The sequence below is a fragment of the Schistocerca nitens genome, chromosome 3, assembly GCF_023898315.1.
Source record: "Schistocerca nitens isolate TAMUIC-IGC-003100 chromosome 3, iqSchNite1.1, whole genome shotgun sequence".
NCBI lineage: Eukaryota > Metazoa > Arthropoda > Insecta > Orthoptera > Acrididae > Schistocerca > Schistocerca nitens.
Window position 1 is genome coordinate 906,972,226 of NC_064616.1, and position 27,255 is coordinate 906,999,480.

The 27,255-nt window shown below is 47.0% G+C and overlaps 1 protein-coding gene across 2 annotated transcripts in view; it reads right to left on the minus strand.

The window, feature by feature from the left end:
- LOC126248964 (sodium-coupled neutral amino acid transporter 9-like) overlaps positions 1–27,255 on the minus strand; it is a 356,283-nt gene that overhangs the window by 173,005 nt on the left and 156,023 nt on the right. The gene's annotated exons all lie outside the window — the stretch shown is intronic.

Sequence of the window (27,255 nt, forward strand, 5' to 3'; positions counted from 1 at the left end):
TTAGAAAATATTATCACTGTCTGATTTCAGTGCATTTATTTGCAAACCTACAACGTCATCTTCAAATCTGTCAAATTTCAACACTTATTTCCCTACTCTCTTGATGTTTCCTGGAATATTCTGTATTTATCACCACATGTACTGGACCAACTGTTCAGCCTGCGAGAAATCGACCATTATGTCGAATAACATTCACTTTACATCAGGGACGTGCGACAGCGGTGCAGATGGAATCATTTGGCATTTGCTTCTGCGTAATGACAGAGGAGACCACGCGAAGGAGGCTTTGTTATCAGTACATCAGCAGAACCGGCGCATCTCTTAGACGCCTGAACGCATTAATGAGATCCCATACAGATCGTGAAATTTAGCTTGCAACATTACACTGAGGTTTCAATTAGTAATAGGTAATAGCAACATTTAGGTGTCAAGCGACAGTTGCCGGTCGAAGTGGCCGTGCGGTTCTAAGCGCTGCAGTCTGGAACCGCGAGACCGCTATGGTCGCAGGTTCGAATCCTGCCTCGGGCATGGATGTGTGTGATGTCCTTAGGTTAGTTACGTTTAACTAGTTCTAAGTTCTAGGGGACTAATGACCTCGGAGGTTGAGTCCCATAGTGCTCCGAGCCATTTGAACCGAGCGACAGTTATAAAGACTCGAACTCCAATACACTCAGAACAATACGAAAGTGGCTATGTAATGGCATACATTGTATTTTCAGAAATGCTTTTTGTTCAGTGGGGAAACTGCGCGAATCAGTGAGGTGTGAAAATCGCTTTGCTTAACTGTTAGATGATTATAGACTTTATTAAAATTCAGTAAATCTGTCTCGACTGCAACAAATCTTTATTTTGGTTGGCAGCCGGTTTCGATCTAAAATTTAGACGATCTTCAGGCCATAAGCACTGCAGCACAATATTAATACATGTTCAGAGGGATTCCTAAACGAAGAGATGCTAACATGGCTAGAAACGTCTACAATACAAGCTACATCAATAACAAAATGAGATGTTATACCCATGATCGCGGTTCGCAGAGGTAGACAGAGCAAGATCCGCAAGGACGTCACCTGCTAAGTAAAGTTCCATTACTGAAGAATATATACTGTAAGCCCCGTCCATCGCATACGGCGTTACGTCATTGAAAATCAATCAAGTACTCATTACGTGAGGTGTATTACATTAAATGATATAGTTGAAATTTACAAGAAAAATACGTATAAAAATACGTACAAAAATTATATACATATAGTTCACAACAAATTCTATTATAATGTATTTAAAATAAGGAAAAACACAGTAAAAGGCTTGATTTGACCGGTTTTATACGTAGACTGCCCTCTGTGGGCGTTTATGTGAACTCATTTAAATTAGACGTAGCAGAAATGGCTGTATTGGTTACTATAGCAATAGCTTGCCGATATCGATAGTGCTGCACCACGAATAAGTACAGGCATGAATTTGGAAAATTATTGTAAACTTCGCACAGCTATGGCTGGAAGGCAGTAGTAAAGGGACCGGTTGGCACATCGGATGGTAGGCGCGGACAGTGCTGATATTTTGCAAACGCGTCTGCGAGGCAGGTTTACAACCTGGCGGGCACTATATGTGAAGTAATCAGGGCAACACACGACACCGACGTGCTGTGAATAGCCCATATGTTGCAGTTACAATAGCGCCTAATGGCCTGTGTGTAGGGGCCGAAGCGGACTGAGGAAAGCTGACGTTGTAATTATCAAAGAGTACTCCACTTTTCCCCTCCTGAGGAACTACGTCAGAGGCGTACGGAAAAGACGTATTGAAAGGGCACAGTACTGCCTGACATAGAAAGGATGTACAAAAACATACTTTGTTGTTCTCGTCAGAACAGCGTTTTTGTAGAATAACACCATTGTATTTAATACACCGAAGCCTGATACCAATGTAGGAAAGAAAGGGAACTTGTATGATTAATTATTCAGATGTGCACTTCCTTAAAATAGATCCATGAATCCAGATTGGTAATGTTTGTGAATTGAATGAATGGCTGGTCGTCTGCTGACCACAGATAGTGAAGGTAGATTATATAATCATCTTTGAGACAGTTCTCTGGTCACCTTTGTCTGAACCAAAGAGGGGAAGTATACCAGAGCACCAGAGGGCCTGGAATGTGGCTGACCAATACCGTGGCAAGGTCCTCTCCCACTTCTGCGGAAGTGCGGGATGACCAGATGAACGGCCATGTTTCAGCACTCTGTCTCTGGTTCCTGATATGTGAAGACATGCTCTATGTGTGCTCCAGAAAAACAAAGTTAAATGGAAATGGTATGCATGTAAAATATTTAGGAGTAGATGAACTAATAATTTCTGTTTTCGGAAACTTTTGGTGGGAGGCTGATGTAAATTGTTCTGAAAAAGATAGGAAGGTAAAAATTCATGAGGAACATAGGATTCTTCGGAAGTGACAAAGAAACCACGTGTTGTAGTCATAAGACGAAATACTAGCGTGTGGTAGTATTAAGATGAAATACTTGCGTGTGTAAATCTAAGTTGAAAATAATTAAGATTTCCGTGTGCAGAACTTGAATTAGAAACAAGCACTTCCACGTGGTGAGTACAGTGTGAGTCTCAACTTGACTGTGAGACAATAAAAAGAATCAGAAGTGCTTGTCCTAACATTCAGTTGAGGATCCGTGTGTGAAATAAATAAGATACCAAAACTTCCATTATGAGATACATTCGTGTGACTTGATATTCAGATACTCTGAGAATGAATTAAGGTGAGTCTGCCATCTACCCGGCAACTCCATGAGGATTGCATTGCACAGGGAGATGTGCATAAATCCTCCAGAGTTTGTGGTAGGAAAATTATTACGTGGGTCAGTGACGTGTGAATCTGGGATGACTATTGTTTGATGTGGGAAAGCAGAACGAGTAGAAAACTAAACATTTTGTTTTTAGAGATGTGTTTTATACTGCCAGTGTGATTTATTATGTGTATCTAATCTGTGTGATTTGCATGAGACAGTAGTGAATTTAGTGGGTCAAGCATGATTTTTCCCAGTACAGCACGATAGTCGGTAAATTCGTTATGTTGCTAATGAATGAGATTACGAGAGTGTGGGAGAGAATGAAGTAGCAAAAGATTCCTTACCAATCCAGAAAGTGCACAGTAGCAACAGACAGAAACATTACGAGATCACAGAACAGAAAACTGCTTATGTTATATCATGCCCATTGGGTGGAGAATCACTTGTTTTACTTCAAATGGTTCAAATGGCTCTGAGCACTATGGGACTTAACATCTCAGGTCATCAGTCCCCTAGAACTTAGAACTACTTAAACCTAACTAACCTAAGGACGTCACACACATCCATGCCCGAGCAGGATTCGAACCTGCGACCGTAGCGGTCGCGCGGTTCCAGACTGAAGCGCCTAGAACCGCTCGGCCACTTCGGCCGGCACTTGTTTTACTATTGTGTTTAAGTGTAATGCAAGAAATTTTGCAACATTAGCATGAAAGAACTAATTGTAATAAAAGAGGAGACATATGAGACAAGTAGTGGTCTTGATTATTGAGTTGTGGACATAACCTCCATTTTCTTGCTGGGTTGTCCAAGCTCTGGATAAAATATATACGACAGGAAGGAAATGTGGCCTTGCCAGGGTGGAGTGAGTCCATCATAAATGTGCAATAGCTCTAGTCAGATGCGTTATCCATTCCGTTGCATTAAAAAGTAAGGACGAGAATAAATTATAGCTTAACTGAAAGGCAGTAGGGCTCATATTTCAAGCATAGTTGCAGTGGGTACGATAATCATGAAAATATTTCTGATGTACGAATAATAATCGCACTCGCTTGGCAAGCCACTCATCTGGTAGGCCTGACTATTAGATGCCACAGAATGGGATAGGAACCTCCCAGTATAAATAAGCGAGACCGAAGGCTCAAATGTGGGCAGTCGTGTCGCCATCCTGTCTGCGTATAGAATCGGAGAGAATAACGATTGTTTAAGTTTTAGGCCAACCACGACGACCTTCTGGTGATGGATATCGGCGGCCAACTGGCCCGCTAAAGCTACTTCCAACCTCCGCTGCACTGACGCGTCATTGCTGTGGCGGGGCGCGTTGCACCCTGGAGCTACACCGGTGCAAGAAACGAGAGGACTGCGGATTGCAAATTGCCGTCCACGGGGGCGCGAACTCGCGGCCTGCCGGGTGCAGAGCTGTCTGTGGGCACTGAATAAGCTGTTCTGGGCGGACGGCCAGAGCTGCTAAGGCTCAGTACAACGACGGCGGTCAGCTTCTTCCCTTCGGCGCTCTACATGGGGTCCACGAGTCGCGCTTGAGGGAGCAGTCAGCCGTGTTCTGGGCGCCACTTAGCCGTGGTGAGAGTTGGATTGCTGGGCAACCGAACGCCAATGCAGCAGATTCCAGCGTTCGCCTTGGCGCTGACCCACACACGCTGCGCGGCGCCATCGCCGAGTTTAGCGCGAGGCCGGCTTTGTACCTTCGATGTAATGAAGTCAATGACGCATTTGCCTGTGTTTCTCTGCACGATTCGGCGTGAGTCATCTCTCCCTCCGAAACCATACCTCTCGGTCGTTCTGACGTGTTACAACCCCTGATCTCACAAGGAAACCTCCCCATCGCACCCCCCTCAGATTTAGTTATAAGTCGGCACAGTGGATAGGCCTTGAAAAACTGAACACACATCAATCAAGAAAACAGGAAGAAGTTGTGTGGAACTATGAAAAAATAAGCAAAATATACAAACTGAGTAGTCTATGTGCAAGATATGCAACATCAAGGACAATATGAGTACAGGAGCGCCGTGGTCCCGTGGTTAGCGTGAGCAGCTGCGGAGCGAGAGGTCCTTGGTTCAAGTCTTCCATCGAGTGAAAAGTTTACGTTCTTTATTTTCGCAAAGTTATGATCTGTCCGTTCGTTCATTGACGTCTCTGTTCACTGTAGTAAGTTTAGTGTCTGTGTTTTGCGACCGCACCGCAAAACCGAGCGATTAATAGACGAATGGACGTGCCTCTCCAATGGGAACCGAAACCATTTGATCGCTAGGTCATAGGTCAACCGATTCCTCCACAGGAAAACACGTCTGATATATTCTATACGACACTGGTGACGGCACGTGCGTCACATGACAGGAATATGTTGTCGACGCACATAACTTGTACACTTGGTGAATGGGTAAAATGATTCTTCTACCTTGCCCGATTTAGGTTTTCTTGTGGATGTGATAATCACTCCCAAAACAGTGATGAAAACATAAGAATTTGTCACATAAACTGAAAATAAAAAATTAAACTTTTCACTCGAGGGAAGACTTGAACCAGGGACCTCTCGCTCGGCAGCTGCTCACGCTAACCACGTGACCACGGCGCTTCTGTAATTAAACTATCCTTGTTATTGCCTATCTTGCGCATAGACTACTCAGTTTGTATATTTTGCTTATTTTTTCATAGTTCCACACAACTTCTTCCTGTTTTCTCGATTGATGTGTGTTCAGTTTTTCAAGGCCTCTCCACTGTGCCAACTTATAACTAAATCTGAGGGGGGTGCGATTGGGAGGTTCCCTTGTCAGAGGATTGTAACAATTTGGTGTCAGGAAGTGGTTGTTTCGCTTTCCAGCACAATCTGTTGCGTCGGAAAGTGTTCGTCCATGTCCACCACTATGTTTTGGTGAGACAGTTGGTTTTGGCGACTGCTGAGTGAGGCAGTGGCACTTGACGTAGGTACCAGCTCAGCACAATATGGTGTGGTGAGTCTAAATTTTATTTATATTATTTTTTTATATTTGTTCTCGTTGTCAGAGTTAGTTGTGTGAGCTACGGTACAAGCTGTTTAGAGTTACTGTTGTGAAGCCACAGGAACCTGTGGACTTATCTTTGGTTAGAATTAATGGTTTGCGAAATAATGTAGTGCCAGTGAGATGTTCATTTTGTAGTTTGTCTGTGCACGAGTTGCTGTGTACTGGAGATGTAGCAGCTGTTTATATTGTATGTAGGCGTACTGGTCATCTATCTAGTAGTTGTACTGAGTGTAGATGGGCAATGATTAGCCGGAGGAATTAATCTGTGTTTAAATTTTTTTGTGTAGAGTTGAATGGGAGTATGTGTTTTGCCGCGTTAAAAAAAATCGGTTGCATTTAAGGGGAAGTAGAGTACGCAGAATGGTGTAAACCCGTGCTACTACCGCAGATGCAGTTGCTGCTGTAATTCGGCTAGTGCAAGCGTTAACAGAGGAGTTTGAGCGGATAAAGGAGAGAAATTTCGAACTTAATCGTGAGTTAGAGGCTTAAAGGAGAGTCATGATCAGTCGCTATCAGAGTCTCGGGAAAAGAAGTCTGGTGGACTGAGAGTGCATTTTGTCCTGTATAACCCGGCTGTGGTCGCACTGAGTAATCCCTTCTCCAGCAAGGCAACGGAGGACGTGACAGTTTTCGTTAAGGATATTAGGGACGCTGCGGAAGCACATAGGTGGTCAGATGAAGTAGGCTAACCTTGTATGTTGCTAATATGCGTCTGGCAGGCGACGCCAAAGCATATGTTGTCCACCACGAGATATTGAGTAAAGCACATACATTCCAGGAGTGGGTCACGGAATTGTGCCAGTGATACCAAAAGCAGAACAGTGTGGGAGGAATTAAGTACATTGCCAATCAGCGCGACGAGTCTGTGGAAGCGTTCTCGGATAGAATCCATAAGCTAAACGGAAATAAATATGTACAGACCCAGAACGCAGAGCTAATAGAGTATTGTTACAGGAGGCAAAAAATAGAGCGTTAGATGTTTTTTGCGTGGTATACCCGCTGAAATGTTAAGGAGGATAGGAATGGAGAACCCAGAGGACTTGCAGTCAGCTCTTAGGATCGCAACACTTATAGAGGTTCAAATGGTTCAAATGGCTCTGAGCACTATGGGACTCAACTGTGGTCATAAGTCCCCTAGAACTTAGAACTACTTAAACCTAACTAACCTAAGGACAGCACACAACACCCAGCCATCACGAGGCGGAGAAAATCCCTGACCCCGCCGGGAATCGAACCCGGGAGCCCGGGCGTGGGAAGCGAGAACGCTACCGCACGACCACGAGATGCGGGCTTTGACTTATAGAGGACGTGAATGTGGCCAAAAAGAGGAGAGTGGATCATTGCGTGTTCCCTTCTGAAGTCAAGTGTTATAGATGTAGTCGGGAGGACCATGTAAGGTTCAAATGGTTCTGAGGTCATCAGTCCCCTAGAACTTAGAACTACTTAAACCTAACTAACCTAAGGACATCACACACATCCATGCCCGAGGAAGGATTCGAACCTGCGACCGTAGCGGTCGCGTGGTTCCAGACTGAAGCGGCTAGAACCGCTCGGCCACTCCGGCCGGCGACCGTATAAGGAAACAGTGTAAGAAGCCATAGTTCTTTATTTGTGTCATAGTGGGCCACCGGGCATTTGAGTGTAGCGGTAGGAAGGGTGGAAAGCACTGACAAGGGAAGCAGCCGTTAAATGAAATTGGGATTGCTTCAGCCGTTGGAAGGCAGTCTTAGTAGACTCTAACACAGAACAAGTTAGTGGACACACAGAATGTAGCTTGGTGGGCTTAGAGGTTGGCAGGAAACAGAGATTTTTGACGGACACAGGCGCGAATGTCTCCGTTATCAGTGTGGACCTCTTGGGAAAGAGGAGACTGGGGCACATTTGTGACATTGTGTTCTCTTTGTGTTTAATAAAAGTGTGAAAGCAGTGGAGGCAATTCGAAACACTTGTGCCGTGTGTAGAGTGAGTGCTATCGAGAAAGTCAAGTTGTATCGTTTCAAGTACGATCGTTTCGAGATAAATTAATCACCACATTCAGGATGACAAACACGTGTTGATGAAGGACTTTTCTGCGATTTACTACTATGGTTAATGACAGTGTATGCAATAATTGGCAAGTGTAACGACCAGTTAACCTTTGTGCAACACTTGCTTTTAGTAGTCATAATGATGTCAAAGGGAAGGAAGAAGGATTACGGTACAAACTGTCGTCGAGAACGAGATTAGAACTGGGAAGGATGGGGAATCCCGGCATTTGCCGTAATAGATTTAAGAAGGTCACCGTAAACATAAATCAGTACGATCTGATGGAAATTTGAAGTACCGTATGGTAACATCATAAGAAGAAAATAGTGGGTAATGGGTATGGTTAATGACAGTGTATGCAATAATTGGCAAGTATAACGACCAGTTAACCTTTGTGCAACACTTGCTTTCAGTAGTCATATTGATGTCAAAGGGAAGGAAGAAGGATTACGGTCCAAACTGTCGTCGAGAACGAGATTAGACGCGAAGCAGAATCTCGAACTGGGAAGGATGGGGAATCCCGGCATTTGCCGTAACAGATTTAAGAAGGTCACCGTAAACCTAAATCAGTACGATCTGATGGAAATTTGAAGTACCGTATGGTAACATCATAAGAAGAAAATAGTGGGTAAGTCAAAACAAATATTATCTCAAACGATCGTCTGCATACTCCACAAAATGTATTGTTATTGACATACGTCTGGTGGCACAAAGGAGGTGTTCTATGTTACGAAATGCTTCACAGGGATGTGTCCATCGCAGTTGTTGCCAAGAAATGAGATGCCTTGCAGCCACTGACTAACAAATGCCACCTTCCTTTTGTCTCTGTCCTATGATAAAAATAACTGTGGCATACGTCTAGGTAAGGAATACTTTGCAAGCTTTTCGTTCTTTTAATTGACACTTCTGTACTCTTATCCATTCCTAGATCCCTCCCTTCTTCCTGCTACCCCTCCCTTGACATCTGCATCCACATCTACATGAATACTCTGCAATTCGCAATTAAGTTCTTGGCAGGGTGTTCCTTGAACCACTGTCCCATTATTTCTCTACCGTTCTACTTTCAAAAAACGCGTGGAAATAATGAATAACTTAACCTTACTGTGCAAGCACTGATGTCTCTTATCATAATGCTCTTGTTTCCCATGTATGTCGGGGTAAACAAAATATCGTGACATTCAGCGGAGGAGGCTGGCTCAGATGGTTGAAATGGCTCTAAGCACTATGGGACTTAACATCTGAGGTTATCAGTCCCAGCCGGCCGGGGTGACTGAGCGGTTCTACGGGCTACAGTTTGGAACCGCGCGACCGCTACGGTCGCAGTTTCGAATCCTGCCACTGGCATGGATGTGTGTGATGTCCTTACGTTAGTTAGGTTTAAGCAGTTCTAAGTTCTAGAGGACTGATGACCTCAGAAGTTAAGTCCCACAGTGCTCAGAGCCATTTGAACCAATCATCAGCCCCCTAGAACTTAGAACTACTTAAACCTAACTAACCTAAGGACATCACACACATCCATGTCCGAGGCAAGATTCGAATCTGCGACCGCAGCAGCAGCACGGTTCCGGACTGAAGCGCCTAGAACCGCACGGCCACAGTGGCCGGCAGGTGGCTGGCAATTGGAATTTAGTGAAAACAACTCGCCGCAATGTAAAGCCCTTACGTTTCAATTATTTCCATCCTAACTCGTTTACCATATCGTGTAAGCAAACTTTAACTGAAGTGTTTCGGTATTCATGTGGAGAACTTGACACATTTTATTGTTTATGGTCAATTGTCACATTTTGCACTGCGAAGATATATTTTCAACTTCATTTTGCAGTTCGCTTTGCTCTTCTAAGGAGTTTACTAGACAGCAGCATTACCAGTCACAAATCTAAGAGAAATGTTCTGGTAGTCTACTAAATATTTTATACTCTGTGTGATCAAAAGTATCCGGACACCTGGCTGAAAATGACTTACAAGTTCGTGGCGCCCTCCATCGGTAATGCTGGAATTCAAAATGGTGTTGGTTCACCCTTAGCCTTGATGACAGCTTCCACTCTCGCAGGCATACGTACAATCAGTGCTGCAAGGTTTCTTGGTGAATTGGAGCCCATTCTTCACGGAGTGCTGCATTGAGTAGAGGTATCGATGTCGGTCGGTGAGGCTTGGCACGAAGTCGGCGTTCCAAAACATCCCAAAGGTGTTCTATAGGATTCAGGTCAGGACTCTGTGCAGGCCAGTCCATTACAGGGATGTTATTGTTGTGTAACCACTCCGCCACAGGCCGTGCATTATGAACAGGTGCTCGATCGTGCTGAAAGATGCAATCGCTATCCCCTAATTGCTCTTCAAACGTGAGAAGCAAGAAGGTGCTTAGAACATCAGTGTAGGCCTGTGCTGTTATAGTACCACCCAAAACAACAAGGGGTGCAAGCCCCCTCCATGAAAAACACGACCACACTATAACAGCACCATCTCCGAATTTTACTGTTGGCGCTACACACGCTGGCAGATGTCGTTCACCGGGCATTCGCCATACCCACACCCTGCCATCGGATCGCCACGTTGTGTACCGTGATTCGTCACTCCACACTACGTTTTTCCACTGTTCAATCGTCCAATGTTTACCTTCCTTACACCAAGCGAGGTGTCGTTTGGCATTTACGGGCGTGATGTGTGGCTTATGAGCAGCCGCTCGACCATGAAATCCAAGTTTTCTCACCTCCCGCCTAACTATCATAGTACTTGCAGCATAGTACTTTGGAAGCATTGAGCATAAAACATAGTGGGATTAGTGCAAAATCCTCGGTGCAAATAGATAAAGAGAGATGCAGCAAATCAGAAATTGCTAATTTAAATGCACAGAAGAAGCAATACAGAAAATAAGAGCGATGAAGAGAAGAAAAGAAGATGAGTATGACTCAGATGATGGTCAGTATGGTGCAGGGTAGCCTGCCCAGCTAGCCACGTGCTCTAATGCGCTGCTTCCCGAGAGGGAAGGCGTGCCGAGGTCCGTTGCGCCGCCCAGCCTGTGGATGGTTTTTAAGGCGGTTTTCCATCTGCCTCAGCGAATGCGGCTGGTTCCCCTTATTCCGTCTCAGTTACGGTATGTCGGCGATTGCTGCACAAACATTGTCTCCACGTACGCGTACACCATAATTACTCTACCATGCAAACATTTGGGGTTACACCCGTCTGGTACGAGACGTTCCTGGGGGTGCGGGGCGACGGTGACGGTGGGGGGGGGGGGGGGGGGGGGGACGGTGGCTGGTGGGAGGGGTCCACTGGGGATCGAACCGCACAATAACCCTGGGTTCGGTGTGGAGCGGCGGTGGGGTGGATGGACTGCTGTGGCCTATTGTGGGGTTGTGAACCACTGAGGGTTACGGAGGGATTAAGCCTCTCCGTCGTTTCTAGGTTCCTAGTTTAATACACAATAATAGACACAATCGTGCTGGATAATGCTACTTGTAAGTTCAAAAAATGTTCAAATGTGTGTGAAATCTTATGGGACTTAACTGCTAAGGTCATCAGTCCCTAAGCTTACACACTACTTAACCTAAACTATCCTAAGGACAAACACACACACCCATGCCCGAGGGAGGACTCGAACCTCCGCCGGGACCAGCCGCTCAGTCCAGGACTGCAGCGCCTGAGACCGCTCGGCTAATCCCGGCTCGGCTAATCCCGCGCGGCACTAATTGTAAGTAATACTCATAATTAACTGTATTAAAATTGGAATATTAAACTTTGAACTGATTTTTCTCAAAACTACATTTTATGATTTTCAGGAATCATTATATTCTGAACTAACAGGCTTAAAAATATAAACTTGGTCAATTTGTACTTAGGATGTTAATAAGTTGTTACATGTAAATTGAGAACCACCAGCCCGACAGAAATTGTTTTTTGATCACTAATGTATAAAAACAGGGAAATTTTGTTATGAAAGATTAATAAATGTTCCTTGAAATACATCAGAGATGCGTTGTTCATTTTAATTGTAAATGCAGGAATGAATGTTACATACATTCAATAAAAATTTCACTGTTCTAACACTTTCTTTTGAAAAGTGTACGTGTTCAAAGGGTAAAAGAGCATTGGCAGAATAGGGATAAAAATTGCGTTCCGTCGCCCCTTAAGATTCTCATTTTATTTTTAATTTAATGAACTGCTGCACATGTTAAAACATTAATCGTCGCTATGGAAACATTTAAACTATTTACTACACGTGAAATTGGTTTGCCAAAATCGTGAATTTGCGAAAGTGAATCGCATAATAACACGGACGAAGCCACTTCGTGAACAGTAAGTCAAAGTGAATTTTACACTGTTCATAAATTGTATCGTCCGTTAGTAGTCGCGACCGCTACGGTTGCAGGTTTGAATGCTGCCTCGGGCATGTGGTTTATGTATCTTTTGGGTTAGTGTCTTCTTACCTATGTGTGCAACGTTTTGCTGTCGTATGCGGTAGGTTGCGTGCTCCGTGGCGTTCGCCATTACCTTCCGTAGCTACAAATGGTTCAAATGGCTCTGAGCACTATGGGACTTAACTTCTGAGGACATCAGTCCCCTAGAACTTAGAACTACTTAAACCTAACTAACCTAAAGACATCACACACATCCATGCCCGAGGCAGGATTCGAACCTGCGACCGTAGCGGTCGCGCAGCTCCAGGCTGTAGCGCCTAGAACCGCTCGGCCACACCGACCGGCTCCGAAGCTACAATTGAGCAATATTACAATCAGTTCTGGCATTGTCTACAAAGTAATACATATACTTTGAGTTTGCTAACCAAGTTCTGATACATTTCATCTCAATAACACTGGTAGTGAAACGGGTTCTTTCTTTTTTTTAAATAATCAAATTTATTTCATTACGTTTTCAAGTTAAATGTTCAAGTAAATAGAACAAATTTCTTTATTTCCGTTTGTGATCACAAACTTGTTAGGTGCTCAAACTACCAGTTTTGGTCAGCAACGACCGCTACAGATCTGGAATAAAACATGCTAAAAATACAAATACAACTAGTGGATTGCCTACAGCTTAAAACAACAAAACAAGCCACAATGAAAAGTGTTCCTGACATACATGTGTAAATCGTGCGCTTTAAATATGACGAGGCATACCCGTTTTAAAAACATGTCCTAATATAATGGAGCCATAGTGACGTTGTCAAAAGATAAACACAAAATCAGCTCAGCATTGTCGCGCATAAATAAAAAATGGTATATAGTAGAGTCATCTTATTAACAGTGCTACTGCTCAGAACAAACTGCCGTACCGTAGCCACAAGACGTTAGTGTCGCAAGCTCGCCAGATGTCGCTACTGTAGGCATACCCATATTCTTCAATCATCTAATCGTGCGATACGGAATATAGTAAGACTTGTTCTTAATGCAAGTATGCCTCGTCATATTTGAACAAGTTTCACATATATGTCATTAATACTTTTCGTTATGGTCTATTTTATTGTTTTAAGCTGTAGACAAGCGCCGGACGGAGTGTCCGAGCGGTTCTAGGCGCTTCAGTCTGGAACCACGCGGCCGCTACGGTCGCAGGTTCGAGTCCTGCCTCGGGCATGGATGTGTGTGTCGTCCTTAGGTTAGTTAGGTTTAAGTAGCTCTAAGTTCTAGGGGACTGATGACCTCAGATGTTAAGTCCCATAGTGCTCAGAGCCATTTGAACCATATTTTTGTAGACAAGCCACCAGAAGTATTTGTATTAAAAATGAAGAAATTCCTCCAGCTGTATTTAAGGTATCGATTTTATTTTGGCAACTAGTTTCAACGTTGTAACGTCATCTTCAGCGCCACACACTTGTTGACGTCAACTGCGTGCGGCTGATACTAGAAGTCAGTGGTGAGATATGGAAGTGCTCCGTCTGGAAGGTGGTTAGTAACTAGTTAGTTAGTTGGTTGGTTGGTTGGTTTGGGGGATCAAAGGGACCAGACTGCTACGGTCATCGGTCCCTTTTTCCAAAGACAAAGAACACCCACAGAGAATAAAAACGAGGAACAGAATAGAACACAGACGAAACAGAACAAGAGAAACTCAGACAAAGACAAGACAAGACGAACTAAAACCACACAGTGTGTGACGGTGGTTGGCCGACCATAGAAATAAAAAAGGAAAAGTCAACCACTGAGAAACACATTAAAAAAAAAATCAGTTTAAAATCATAGGCCAAAGGCCAGAATCAACACAAAACAATAAAATAAAACAGAAACACTCAGATTAAATGATAAAATCCCCCTGCCCGAATAAAACGTAAAACTAAGTCAGCCATAGTGGAGTCGTCTGTTAAAAGGGCAGGGAGCGTATCAGGCAGCGCAAATGTCTGCCTGACCACAGCTAAAAGGGGGCAGGCCATCAAAATGTGGGCCACTGTCAAAGCAGCCCCACATCGACATAGAGGAGGGTCCTCCCGGCGCAGTAAATAACTGTGTGTCAGCCGGGAGTGGCCAATGCGGAGCCGGCAGAGAACTACTGAGTCCCTGCGAGTGGCTCGCAGGGATGACCGCCACACAGCCGTCGTCTCCTTGACATCACGGAGTTTATTGCGCGTTGTCAGTTCGCGCCATTCATCGTCCCATAGCGCCAAGATTTCGCGGCGGAAGACTGCCCGCAAATCAGTCTCTGGGAGGCCAACGTCCAGAGATGGCTTACTGGTGGCCTCTTTCGCCAGGCGGTCAACATGTTCGTTACCCGGGATACCGACATGACCGGGGGTCCACACAAAGACCACAGAGCGGCCGCTACGGGCAAGAGTATGCAGAGACTCATGGATAGCCAGCACCAGACGAGAACGAGGAAAACATTGGTCGAGAGCTCGTAAACCGCTCAGGGAATCGCTACAGATAACGAAGGACTCACCTGAGCAGGAGCGGATATGCTCTAGGGCACGAAAGATGGCGACCAGCTCAGCAGTGTAAACGCTGCAGCCATCCGGCAAGGAACGTTGTTCGGAATGGTCCCCTAGAGTTAGCGCATAACCGACTCGACCAGCAACCATCGAGCCGTCGGTGTAAACAATGCCAGAGCCCTGATACGTGGCCAGGATGGAATGAAAGCGGCGGCGGAAGGCCTCTGGAGAGACTGAGTCCTTCGGGCACTGTGCCAAGTCGAGCCGAAGGCAAGGGCGACGAACACACCATGGGGGTGTATGCAAAGTAGCCCGGAAAGGAGGTGGAACAGTGAAAACCCGAAGCCCAGAGAGAAGCTCTTTGACGCGGACCGCTATTGTACAACCAGACCGGGGCCGACGTTCTGGCAGACGGACGAACGATCGCGGGAACAGGAGACGATAGTTAGGATGCCCGGGCGAGCTTAGAACATGGGCAGTATAAGCGGCCAGCAAACGTTGGCGTCGGAACCGCAGTGGAGGTACACCTGCCTCCACTAGTACGCTGTCCACAGGGCTGGTGCGGAAAGCACCAGTGGCAAGGCGTATCCCGCTGTGGAGAATTGGGTCCAGCACCCGTAACGCAGATGGGGATGCTGAGCCATAAGCCAGGCTCCCATAATCCAGGCGGGACTGGATGAGCGCCTGGTAGAGCCGTAACAGGGTAGAGCGGTCGGCGCCCCAGCGGGTGTGGCTCAAACAGCGCAGAGCATTGAGATGCCGCCAACATGCCTGTTTGAGCTGCCGGATATGAGGCAGCCAAGTCAACCGGGCATCGAAAACCACCCCCAAAAACCTGTGGGTCTCCACCACAGCAAGCAGTTCGTCGGCAAGATAAAGCTGCGGCTCAGGATGGACTGTTCGGCGCCAGCAGAAATGCATAACGCGGGTCTTGGCTGCCGAAAACTGAAACCCATGCGCTACAGCCCAAGACTGCGCCTTGCGGATAGCGCCCTGTAGCTGACGTTCAACCGCTGCAATGCCAGTAGAGCTGTAATAAAGGCAGAAGTCGTCAGCATACAGGGAAGCGGAGACAGAATTTCCCACGGCCGCAGCAAGCCCGTTAATGGCTATTAAAAACAGACAGACACTTAAAACAGAACCCTGTGGCACACCGTTCTCCTGGACGTGGGAGGAACTATACGAGGCCGCGACTTGCACGCGGAAGGTACGACACGACAGAAAATTGCGGATAAAAATCGGCAGAGGACCCCGAAGACCCCATCCATGAAGCGTAGAAAGGATGTGATGACGCCATGTCGTATCGTACGCCTTCCGCATGTCGAAAAAGACAGCGACCAGGTGCTGACGGCGGGCAAAGGCAGTACGGATGGCCGACTCCAGGCTCACCAGATTGTCGGTGGCGGAGCGGCCTTTACGGAACCCACCCTGAGACGGAGCAAGAAGGCCCCGAGACTCCAGTACCCAATTCAAGCGCCGGCTCACCATCCGTTCAAGCAACTTGCAAAGAACGTTGGTGAGGCTAATGGGACGGTAGCTGTCCACCTCCAGAGGGTTCTTTCCAGGTTTCAAAACGGGGATGACAACGCCTTCCCGCCATTGCGACGGAAACTCCCCCTCGACCCAAAGACGGTTGTAAAGATCGAGAAGGCGCCGCTGGCAGTCCACTGAAAGGTGTTTCAGCATCTGACAGTGGATGCCATCTGGCCCAGGAGCGGTATCAGGGCAAGCAGCTAGGGCACTGCGAAATTCCCACTCACTAAATGGAGCATTGTAAGATTCTAGGTGGTTGGTGCGAAACGAAAGGCTCCGACGTTCCATCCGCTCTTTAATGGAGCGGAAGGCCTGGGGGTAATTCGCAGAGGCGGAACTCATAGCAAAATGCCCTGCTAAGCGATTTGCAATGACGTCGGAGTCAGTACAAACTGCTCCATTCAGTGAGAGCGCAGGGACGCTGGCAGGGGTCCGATGGCCGTAGACGCGTCGAATCTTGGCCCAGACCTGCGATGGAGTGACATGGAGGCCAATGGTGGATACATACCGCTCCCAGCACTCCTTCTTGCCTTGGCGGATAAGGAGGCGGGCCCGCGCACGCAGCCGTTTGAAGGCGATAAGGTGGTCGATGGAGGGATGTCGCTTGTGACGCTGGAGCGCCCGCCGGCGATCTTTAATCGCTTCAGCGATCTCAGGCGACCACCAAGGCACAGTCCGCCGCCGAGGGGACCCACAGGAACGGGGAATGGCTGATTCGGCGGCAGTAACGATGCCGGTGGTGACCGATTGAACCACCGCATCAATGTCATCAGTAGAGAGAGGCTCAAAAGCGGCAGTGGAGGAGAACAAGTCCCACTCAGCCTTATTCATAGCCCATCTGCTAGGGCGCCCAGAAGAGTGGCGCTGTGGTAGTGACAAAAAGATCGGAAAGTGGTCACTACCACACAGGTCGTCATGCACACTCCATTGGACAGACGGTAAGAGGCTATGGCTACAGATTGAAAGGTCAATGGCGGAGTAGGTGCCATGCGCCACACTGAAGTGTGTGAAGGCACCATCATTTAACAGCGAGAGATCGAGCTGCGACAAGAAACCCTCAACGATGGCGCCTCGACCTGTTGCCACTGACCCACCCCACAGAGGGTTATGGGCGTTGAAGTCGCCCAAGAGCAAGAAAGGTGGCGGCAATTGGGCGACCAGTGCAGCCAGGACATGCTGCGAGACATCACCATCCGGTGGAATGTAAACACTGCAGACGGTAACAGCCTGTGGCGTCCACACGCGTACAGCGACAGCCTCTAAGGGCGTCTGGAGAGGGACAGACTCGCTGTGCAGAGTGTGAAGGACATATATGCAGACGCCACCAGACACCCTTTCATAAGCTGCTCGGTTCTTATAATAACCCCGATAGCCACGGAGGGCGGGGGTTCGCATTGCAGGAAACCAAGTTTCCTGGAGAGCAATGCAGGAGAAAGGGTGAAGGCTGATAAGTTGGCGGAGCTCAGCGAGATGGTGGAAGAAACCGCTGCAGTTCCACTGGAGGATGGTAGTAGCCATTGCGGAGAAAGGCGTGACGGGACTGGGAAGGCAGATTACGCCGCTGGGTCACCTGCCACATCCGATGGAGCACCCGTGCAAGTGCTACCCATTGCGTCTGAGGGATCGGCGAGATCGAGGTCCTCAGCGGACGCAAGGATCTCCACCTCATCCTCAGATGCAGAGCTTTTATGTAGCGGTGGAGTAGGTGCCACCGCAGGTGTCTTGGACTTACGGGTCTTCAGAGTCGTTTTCTCTCGCTGTTCCTTTGGTTGCCGTTGGTGAGAGGGCTTATTGGAGTCAGTCTCTGGGACCGAAGTGGAACGCGAAGCCCGTCGACCAGCGACCTGTGGCTGCTTCAGCCACTGGCTGGTGTCTGCTGTGCCGCTGGTAGGAACCTGGGAAGGGAGTGACCCAAGGGATCCCTTCCGAGCGAGAGAAGCCGAAGAAGACTTACGCTTCTCCGGCTGAGAAGGGGGGACTGGCGTCCCCGATGGTTTAGTGGGTGCTGCTCCCGAGGTAGATGGTGTGGGAGCAACAGCAAGAGAAGGGGCCCCCATTGTCAAGGGGGCAGGTGAGGTCCTCTGGTTCCGAGAGCTGTCTGTATATCTTGCAGCTGAAGGAGCTGGAGCAGGAGTGACAGTGGAGGCATAAGATGACATCATGCGCACGGGATGTAGCCGTTCAAATTTCCGCTTGGCCTCAGTGTAAGTCAGTCGGTCCAGGGTCTTATATTCCATGATTTTGCGTTCTTTCTGTAAGACACTACAGTCCGGCGAGCAAGGGGAATGAGGCTCTCCACAGTTGACACAGACGGGAGGCGGAGCACATGGAGTATCGGGATGAGATGGGTGTCCACAATCTCGACATGTGAGGCTAGAAGTACAGCGAGAGGACATGTGACCGAACTTCCAGCACTTAAAGCACCGCATCGGGGGAGGGATATAGGGCTTGACGTCACATCGGTAGACCATCACCTTGACCTTTTCCGGTAACGTATCACCCTCGAAGGCCAAGATGAAGGCACCGGTAGCAACCTGATTGTCCCTCGGACCCCGATGAACGCGCCGGACGAAATGTACACCTCGTCGCTCTAAGTTGGCGCGCAGCTCGTCATCGGACTGTAAAAGGAGATCGCGGTGAAAAATAATTCCCTGAACCATATTTAAGCTTTTATGGGGGGTGATAGTGACGGAGACATCCCCCAGCTTAGTACAAGCGAGCAAGGCCCGCGACTGGGCGGAGGATGCCGTTTTTATCAACACCGATCCGGACCGCATCTTTGACAAGCCCTCCACCTCCCCAAACTTGTCCTCTAAATGCTCAACAAAGAACTGAGGCGTCACGGATATAAAAGATTCCCCATCAGCTCTGGTACAGACAAGATATCTGGGCGAATACGTTTCACTGTCATTCAACGCCTTTCGTTCCTCCCATGGTGTGGCCAGGGATGGGAACGATTTGGGGTCATAAACATTACCCTTAAAATGAGCCCTCGAACGCTTAGAGACTGCTGACGGCTGGCCGCCAGCGAGAGATGATGTACCACGCTTCATTGCGGGTCATCCGCCCTGATGCCACCTACTCCGACCAAGGGCCCTCCCCACGGGCGCCACCCAGCCGCAGCAATAGCCACCTGGCAGGACGGCCATTGCCGGGAGTCCTGATGCCCCAAGGAGATGGGCATCTACTCCTTGGCATACGTGGGGAGTTAACGGCGCAGGCATCAGTAGAGCGATCCCTGTGTTGTCAGGGGGCTACAACCAAGAGGGTACATGGCGGCCCCACCACAACGGACTGGCTACCGTGCTGGATCTTAGGTGCAAAACTGACCAAGGTCGTCGTCGCAGATAAAAGAAACACTGCAGAGTGCAGCGTGGTAATCGCCCAAGAGATCGAAAACGAGCGGGACACCATTGCAACGACGAGAAAGCCGGCTAAAGGTCTAATTGCACGACGGATACAGTGCACCATGTAAGGCGCCCTTCCCCAATTGGCTCGCTCTTCGGAATAATTTAGAAAGATGGAGGTCAAACCCGAGAGGGGACCATCACATAAGGCCGAAACATTTGAGACTCCTTTTAGTCGCCTCTTACGACAGGCAGGAATACCGCGGGCCTATTCTTATCCCCGAACCCGCAGGGGGGAGTTAGTTAGTTACTAAGGTGGTTAGGTAGTTAGGTGGTTAGTTACTAACCACCTTCCAGACGGAGCACTTCCATATCTTACCACAGACTTCTAGTATCAGCCGCACGCAGTTGACGTCAACAAGTGTATTTGCCTGAAGATGACGTTGTTACAACGTTGAAACTAGTTGCCAAAATAAAATCGATACCTTAAATACAGCTGGAGGAATTTCTTCATTTTTAATATAAATTTATACCAGCTGAGGTCCCATTGTCCTCCATTTCAACTATAGATGTACGAAGAAGTATTTGTGTTTTCCCATGTTTTGTTGCAGATCGGAAGATGGTCACTGCTGACCGAAAACGGTAGTCTGAGGACCTAACAAGTTTGTGATCATAGATGGAAATAAAGAAATTTTACCTACGCTTCCTGGATCACTGTTCTATTCGCGATCATGTCGCAGCTTGTTCAGATAAATTCCGGTCAAAATAGTAATTCTCTTAGAACCATTTTCTTGATAAGTAGAAAAAATGACTGAAAAATTATTTAAAGCACGATTATGAGAGAGTTTACATGTGAGGAACAAGTGTGGAACATCAAAATATGAAAATTGTTTATATTACGCGAAGTGACGGGTCTGACGTCGCTGTCATCTAAAGTGTGGGTCACAGTTCTTTGTTCTCAGGAGTGTTGATTGAGGACGAAGCTGTAGCTGCTGGCAGCTCAAAATCAGTGACACAACAAGCTTTTTGGTACTTCATCTAATGTTTACAAATATAAACATTGAACTAGGAAATGGCTTTATTTAGTGTTTATGGGTTTACTTTTGACTGCGACAGTAATTACAGCTCTAGACGTGGTTGGCTCAGATAAACAAGGCTTATGTCGTACTTCACGTCATCTCTCACAATCAAGCTGATAAGTAGAACAACGCTTCTTATCTGACGGTGACATTCTCAGTGTTGTGTTAGACAATCGCAGATGGCCTTCTGGTAGCGATTGTGGGTGTAATTTTATCGTATTGGAGAACATTGTGTGTTTCGGTGCCAAGCAGTTTCAGAACTATCGTGGCGGCTGCTTGACAGTCAAATTTACGTGAGACTAGTCTGTTTGTAATTAGCGGCTGCAGTGCAGGTTCGGTGGATTCTGGTGCAAGGGACACTTGCGTCTCAAATGGTTGAAATGGCTCTGAGCACTATGGGACTTAACATCTGAGGTCATCAGTCCCCTAGAACTTAGAACTACTTAAACCTAACTAACCTAAGGACATCACACACATCCATGACCGAGGCAGATTCGAACCTGCGACCGTACCGGTCACGCGGTTCCAGACTGAAGCGCCTAGAACCGCTCGGCCACATCGGCCGGCACTTGCCTATCCTTGTGTTTATATTGCTACTCACGTACACCAACTTAATTGGAGGACACAGGGCTTCGACAGTATAATATCTTTTTACGAGACGCATGTGGTACTTATTTTCTGGCGTACCAACATCTCCCTGGGTTGTTTTTGTAATGCGAAGATTAGGTATGTCATCCCAGTTGGAGCGCAGCGTCTGAACGAATGCTGACTGGGCAAGGAAAGATAATTTTTAACAGGTGGCAGGAGTGCAGGAAGATGCATCCGTGGTGATTAGTAATCCAAACGTCCCTGGTCCCGGGTTCGAAAACCGCCAACGCTTACAAATTGAATAACAATCATCAGAAATGGCGGCCGAAGACTTCCGGCATAAGAAGCCATCCTCATTCAGTCAACGGTCTTTTCAAAGAAGATGGAGGAGCGGATAGAGTTTCAGGACCGGCCGGGGTGGCCGTGCGGTTCTAGGCGCTACAGTCTGGGGCCGAGCGACCGCTGCGGTCGCAGGTTCGAATCCTGCCTCGGGCATGGATGTGATGTCCTTAGGTTAATTAGGTTTAATTAGTTAGAACTAATTAAACCTAATGAACCTAAGGACATCACACACATGGCGACTGATGACCTCAGAAGTTAAGTCGCATAGTGCTCAGAGCCAGCCAGAGTTTCAGGGCACTTTCTTGCCCTTTGGGTGTGATGCTGGCCCTGAAGGCAGAAGAATCGGCGATGATCAACGGCATGAGAGTGCAGAAGGCAATGGAAACCACTGCATTAAAGACACGAAATGTGTATCCATAGTGTAAGTGGCCTGTAATTGGAAAGGGTCATGATGATATCTCCACTGGCAAAAGATTCCGGAATAGTCCATTCGGATCTCCGGGAGGGGACTGCCAAGGATGAGGTGAGAATGAGAAAAAGAGCGAATAATCAACGCAAGGGTAACGTTCTGCGAACCGGTGTACGGAATGTCAGAAGTTTGAACGTGGTAGGGAAACTAGAAAATCTGAAAAGGGAAATGCTAAGGCTCAATCCAAATATAGTGATGGTTATTGCAGTGAAATGGAAAGAAGAAAAGGATTTCTTGTCTGATGAGTATAGGTTACTATCTACAGTAGCAGAAAATGGTATAACGGTAGTACGATTCCTTATGGAGAGGAAGCTAGGGCAGAGAGTAAGTTACTGTGAACAGTTCAGTGATAGGGTTGTTCTCATCAGAATCGACAGCAAATCAGTACCGACAATAGTAGTTCAGGGGAACATGCCGATGTCGCATGTGGAAGAGGAAGAGATAGAGGAAGTATGTGAGGATACTGAATGGGTAATTCAGTACGTAAAGGAAGATGAAAATCTAATAGTCATGGGAGATTTGAATGCGATTTTAGGGGAAGGAGTAGAAGTAGGGGATACGGGAGAATATCGGTTGGTAGTAGGCATGAGAGGAGAAAGACTAATTGTGTTCTGCAACAGACTGCAGCTGGTATAGCGAATACTCTGTTCAAGAATCACAAGAGGAGGACGTATACTTGGGAAAGGTCCGGAGATACGGGAAGATTTCAGTTAGAATACATCATAGTCAGACAGAGATTCCGAAGTCAGATCACAATTTAGTAGTATAGGGTGATGAAGAGTAGGCTGAAGTTTAAGAGACTAGTCAGGAAGAATCAGTATGCAAAGAAATGGAATACAGAAGTGTTAAGGAATGAAGAGATACGCTTGAAGTTTTCTAAGGCTATAGATACTGCGATAAGGAATACCTCAGTAGCCAGTTCAGTCGAAGAGGAATGGACATTTCTAAAAAGGGCATTCACGTAAGTTGAAAAGTAGGTACAAGGAAGGTAAATCCGAAGAGACCATGGGTAACAAGGTTGATCGATGAAAGAATGAAGTACAAAAATGTTTAGAGAAATTCAGCAATACAGAAATACAAGTCGCTTAGGAATGATATAAATAGGAAGTGCAGGGAAGCTAAGGCGAAATGGTTGCATGAAAAATGAGAGGAAATCGAAAAAGAGATGACTGTCAGAAAGACTGACTCAGCGTACAGAAAAGCCAAAATAACCTTCTGTGAAATTAAAAGCAAGGATGGTAACATTATGAGTGCAATGAGAATTACACTGTTAAATCTAGAGAAGAGAGCGGATAGGTAGAGAGAGTATAAAGAGGATCTCTGTGAGAGGGAAGACATGTCTGATGTGACAGAAGAAGAAGCAGGAGTCGATACAGAAGAGATAGGGGATCCAGTATTACAATTTAAGAGAGCTTTGGAGGACTTAAGATCAAACAAGGTAGAAGGGACCATCAAAATTTCTAGAATCATTAGGGGAAGTGACAACAAAACGACTATTCACGTCACTGTGTGGTATGTATGAGTCTGGCGATATACAATTTGGCTTTCGGGAAAACATCATCCACAGAATTCTGAAGACTTCAAGAGCTGACAAGTGCGAAAATTATCGCTCAATCAGCTTAACAGCTCATTCATCCAAGCTGGTGACAAGAATAATATACAGAAGAATGGAAAGAAGGTTGAAGAAGAGTTAGATGACGATTAGTTTAGCTTTGGGAAAGGTAAACGAGCCAGAGAGGGCGTTCGGATGTTGTGGCTGATAATGCAAGCAAAACCAAAGAAAAACCAAGACACGTTGTTAGGATTAGTTGTCAAATTGTGCTCGATGTTGGAAATTGTGAGGAAAATAGGGGTAAGTTGTAAGGAGAGACGGATTAAAGAAGACCAAGAACGAAGTGCTAGAATTAGAAAAAGACGGGAATGTAGTCTTTCATCCCTATTGTTCAATCTATACATCGAAGAATCAATGATGAAAATAAAAGAAAGGTTCACGAGTGGAATTAAAATTCAAGGTGAAAGAATGTCATTGATAAGATTCGTCGTTGACATCGCTTCTCAGTGAAAGTGAAGAAGAATTACAGAATCCACTGAACGGAATGAACAGTCTAATGAGTGCAGAATATGGACTGAGAGTAAATCGAAGAGCGAAGAAAATAATGAGAAGTAGCAGAAATGAGAACAGCGAGAAACAGAACAAAAGGATTGATGGTCACGAAGTGGATTAAGTTAAGGAATTCTGCTGCCTAGACAGCAAAATAACCTGTCAGACGGAGCAAGGATGGCATCAAAAGCAGACTAGCATTGGCAAAGTACCAGACACAGACACAGACACAGACACCAAAAAACTATAGAAAAATCACACACATACGTTCACAGGGGAGTAAAAGCCGAAAGGCTACAAACTCCCACCTCACACTTCCCCAAAGAGGGGAAAGTACAAGATGAGAGCAGCCAGCATCCCGACACTTCGCCAGAAGATGATGGGTACGAAACTCATTGAAACGTTGCGACAAGACGACACCACCACTCGGCTGATAACCCTAGAAGAATTCATCAGTGGAATACGCCGAGAAAGACTGCAATCGCATATACTACCTCACTATTTGCGCAGGCACTTATCTGATCTGAGATGGTTCCCACTGTCATGGTGATGCCATGGGTTGTAGTGGAAGTCGACATTGAAGATTGCCCTGGAGTACTCTGAGACGCTGCCTTCCTTCTGCTGTTGATCTGCGTCCGCCACTGGAGAAGTCGCTTTATGTAACTGTAGCTGCTGGCGGTTACTGCGTGTTCCAGCCGTCTCTGATACCGCTCTCCGTTAAGCGCGCTAACCGCTACCGTTCCCTGCACTCAACTTAATTAGACTCTGAGCCCCCACGCAAACTGCCTTTAACGTGATTGATTAGGACCTCTATCATTAGCATGTGGTTTTTGTGAAAATTACTACGTAATTTCACTATTTCCAGAAATCTACTTGTGGAAAAAAAAACGATCTCACACTGTGTTTCGTGAGATGTCCACTCTACAGAAATCTATACTGGTTTTGCAAAGACTTTTACACTTCGCATTGTACGCTGAATAACAGAGTGCAAAGGAATTACCACTTTCCAAGACACAAATCCCGGACGAGAAATCTCCAATTGCGGGCTTTCAAAAACAAAATGAAATGATGGTGGTGGCCCTCAACTATGTACCCTCGGACTCAAGAGTTGAAATATTAAACATTTTGGCTGGTTTCGTTGTCTAGGGGCTGGGATACGTAGTTGCCACATTACAAGCCATATACACTCCTGGAAATTGAAATAAGAACACCGTGAATTCATTGTCCCAGGAAGGGGAAACTTTATTGACACATTCCTGGGGTCAGATACATCACATGATCACACTGACAGAACCACAGGCACATAGACACAAGCAACAGAGCATGCACAATGTCGGCACTAGTACAGTGTATATCCACCTTTCGCAGCAATGCAGGCTGCTATTCTCCCATGGAGACGATCGTAGAGATGCTGGATGTAGTCCTGTGGAACGGCTTGCCATGCCATTTCCACCTGGCGCCTCAGCTGGACCAGCGTTCGTGCTGGACGTGCAGACCGCGTGAGACGACGCTTCATCCAGTCCCAAACATGCTCAATGGGGGACAGATCCGGAGATCTTGCTGGCCAGGGTAGTTGACTTACACCTTCTAGAGCACGTTGGGTGGCACGGGATACATGCGGACGTGCATTGTCCTGTTGGAACAGCAAGTTACCTTGCCGGTCTAGGAATGGTAGAACGATGGGTTCGATGACGGTTTGGATGTACCGTGCACTATTCAGTGTCCCCTCGACGATCACCAGTGGTGTACGGCCAGTGTAGGAGATCGCTCCCCACACCATGATGCCGGGTGTTGGCCCTGTGTGCCTCAGTCGTATGCAGTCCTGATTGTGGCGCTCACCTGCACGGCGCCAAACACGCATACGACCATCATTGGCACCAAGGCAGAAGCGACTCTCATCGCTGAAGACGACACGTCTCCATTCGTCCCTCCATTCACGCCTGTCGCGACACCACTGGAGGCGGGCTGCACGATGTTGGGGCGTGAGCGGAAGACGGCCTAACGGTGTGCGGGACCGTAGCCCAGCTTCATGGAGACGGTTGCGAATGGTCCTCGCCGATACCCCAGGAGCAACAGTGTCCCTAATTTGCTGGGAAGTGGCGGTGCGGTCCCCTACGGCACTGCGTAGGATCCTACGGTCTTGGCGTGCATCCGTGCGTCGCTGCGGTCCGGTCCCAGGTCGACGGGCACGTGCACCTTCCGCCGACCACTGGCGACAACATCGATGTACTGTGGAGACCTCACGCCCCACGTGTTGAGCAATTCGGCGGTACGTCCACCCGGCCTCCCGCATGCCCACTATACGCCCTCGCTCAAAGTCCGTCAACTGCACATACGGTTCACGTCCACGCTGTCGCGGCATGCTACCAGTGTTAAAGACTGCGATGGAGCTCCGTATGCCACGGCAAACTGGCTGACACTGACGGCGGCGGTGCACAAATGCTGCGCAGCTAGCGCCATTCGACGGCCAACACCGCGGTTCCTGGTGTGTCCGCTGTGCCGTGCGTGTGATCATTGCTTGTACAGCCCTCTCGCAGTGTCCGGAGCAAGTATGGTGGGTCTGACACACCGGTGTCAATGTGTTCTTTTTTCCATTTCCAGGAGTGTAGTTCAAATGGCTCTGAGGTCATCAGTCCTCTAGAACTTAGAACTACTTAAACCTAACTAACCTAAGGACATCACACACATACATGCCCGAGGCAGGATTCGAACCTGCGACCGTATGGGTCGCGCGATTCCAGACTGTGACTCCTAGAACCGCTCGGCCACACCGGCCGGCCAAGCGATATAGTGCTGAGTCTGCAGTATACAATATGAATATACACATGAACCGATTGGTCAAAGGTTCCTATCACTCGGCAATTGCGTATTTTGAATGTGACATAGAAATTCATAAACAAAAGATTACAATTAAATAAAAATCTGCAGGTACTATTTTAACGACTTTAAATGATGAGTACGATAGCAGAAGTACCTTTAAGAATGACATTTATTACTGTAAAACACTTATTGGTGTCGATGGTCCAGCAATTAAATAAAATATAAGTTGAATAACAGGGAAATAACAGATTCCTACTTCACATAATTAGTTATGAACAACAACATAGCTCGTGAGATA